This window comes from Pungitius pungitius, unplaced genomic scaffold (genome assembly GCF_949316345.1).
Source record: "Pungitius pungitius unplaced genomic scaffold, fPunPun2.1 scaffold_31, whole genome shotgun sequence".
In the NCBI taxonomy this organism is placed as follows: domain Eukaryota; kingdom Metazoa; phylum Chordata; class Actinopteri; order Perciformes; family Gasterosteidae; genus Pungitius; species Pungitius pungitius.
Window position 1 is genome coordinate 745,001 of NW_026909910.1, and position 2,500 is coordinate 747,500.

Sequence of the window (2,500 nt, forward strand, 5' to 3'; positions counted from 1 at the left end):
GTTTACTAGCATTTTCCTATTTCTTTAGTGGTTAATTTCAAAGTGTTTAGTTGTATTTTTCTATTTCTTTAGTGGTTTATTTCAGAGTGTTTAGTGGTTAATTTCAAAGTGTGTTAGTGGTTTAATTTAAAGTGTTTAGTTGTATTTTTCTATTTCTTTAGTGGTTTATTTCAGAGTGTTTAGTGGTTAATTTCAAAGTGTTTAGTGGATATTTTCTAAGTGTTTAGTGGTTATTTTCTAAGTGTTTAGTGGTTTAATTTTTAAAAATTCGGATAATGATCGGGAAATGTGACGGGCGAGTGTTCGCTTAAAGCGTTGAAAATCGGACAATAGGGAGCAGGTGCTCCAGAGACTAAGTAAAAATCGGAGAATAAGCAGAAACCCAGAAGACTCTGGGCAAAAAGTCGGACAATAAGGAGCATGTGCTCCAGAGACTAAGTAAAAATCGTAATATAGGCAGAGACCCAGAGAAGTGTTTAGTGGTTAATTTCAAAGTGTGTTAGTGGCTAATTTCAGAGTGTTTATTAGCATTTTCCTATTTCTTTAGTTGTTTAATTCAAAGTGTTTTAGTTGTTTTATTCAAAGTGTGATAGCGGTTTAATTTAAAAATTCGGATAATGATCGGGAAATGTGTCGGGCGAGTGTTCGCTTAAAGCGTTGAAAATGGAGAAAAAGAGATCCGTGGAGACCAAGTAAAAATCGGACAATAAGGAGCATGAGTTCCGGAGACTAAGTAAAATTCGGAGAATAAGCAGAGACCCAGAGAAAGAGGGCAGAAAATCGGACAATAAGGAGCATGTGCTCCAGAGACTAAGTGTTTAGTAGCATTTTCCTATTTCTTTAGTGGTTTATTTCAAAGTTTTTATTGGTTTAATTCAAAGTGTTTAGTTGTTTATTTCAAAGTGTTTAGTGGTTTAATTCAAAGTGTTTAGTTGTTTAATTCAAAGTGTTTAGTGGTTAATTTCAGAGTGTTTAGTTGTATTTTTCTATTTGTTTAGTGGTTAATTTCAAAGTGTTTAGTGGTTAATTTCAAAGTGTTCAGTTGTATTTTTCTAAGTGTTTAGTGGTTAATTTCAGAGTGTTTAGTTGTATTTTTCTATTTGTTTAGTGGTTAATTTCAAAGTGTTTAGTTGTTTTATTCAAAGTGTTTAGTTGTTTAATTCAAAGTGTTTAGTTGTTTTATTCAAAGTGTGATAGTGGTCTAATTTTTAAAAATTCGGATAATGATCGGGAAATGTGTCGGGCGAGTGTTCGCTTAAAGCGTTGACAATGGTGAAAAAGAGTAAAATGCAGAAAATGATCCGTGGAGACCAAGTAAAATTCGGAGAATAAGCAGAGACCCAGAAGGTCCCGGGCAGAAAATCGGACAATAAGGAGCATGAGTTCCGGAGACTAAGTAAAATTCGGAGAATAAGCAGATACCCAGAGAAAGAGGGCCAAAAATCGGACAAAAAGGAGCATGGGCTCCAGAGACTAAGTAAAATTCGGAGAATAAGCAGAGACCCAGAGAAAGAGGGCAGAAAATCGGACAATAAGGAGCATGTGCTCCAGAGACTAAGTGTTTAGTAGCATTTTCCTATTTCTTTAGTGGTTTATTTCAAAGTTTTTATTGGTTTAATTCAAAGTGTTTAGTTGTTTATTTCAAAGTGTTTAGTGGTTTAATTCAAAGTGTTTAGTTGTTTAATTCAAAGTGTTTAGTGGTTAATTTCAGAGTGTTTAGTTGTATTTTTCTATTTGTTTAGTGGTTAATTTCAAAGTGTTTAGTTGTTTTATTCAAAGTGTTTAGTTGTTTAATTCAAAGTGTTTAGTTGTTTTATTCAAAGTGTGATAGTGGTCTAATTTTTAAAAATTCGGATAATGATCGGGAAATGTGTCGGGCGAGTGTTCGCTTAAAGCGTTGACAATGGTGAAAAAGAGTAAAATGCAGACAATGATCCGTGGAGACCAAGTAAAATTCGGAGAATAAGCAGAGACCCAGAAGGTCCCGGGCAGAAAATCGGACAATAAGGAGCATGAGTTCCGGAGACTAAGTAAAATTCGGAGAATAAGCAGATACCCAGAGAAAGAGGGCCAAAAATCGGACAATAAGGAGCATGGGCTCCAGAGACTAAGTAAAATTCGGAGAATAAGCAGAGACCCAGAGAAAGAGGGCAGAAAATCGGACAATAAGGAGCATGTGCTCCAGAGACTAAGTGTTTAGTAGCATTTTCCTATTTCTTTAGTGGTTTATTTCAAAGTTTTTATTGGTTTAATTCAAAGTGTTTAGTTGTTTATTTCAAAGTGTTTAGTGGTTTAATTCAAAGTGTTTAGTTGTTTAATTCAAAGTGTTTAGTGGTTAATTTCAGAGTGTTTAGTTGTATTTTTCTATTTGTTTAGTGGTTAATTTCAAAGTGTTTAGTTGTTTTATTCAAAGTGTTTAGTTGTTTAATTCAAAGTGTTTAGTTGTTTTATTCAAAGTGTGATAGTGGTCTAATTTTTAAAAATTCGGATAATGATCGGG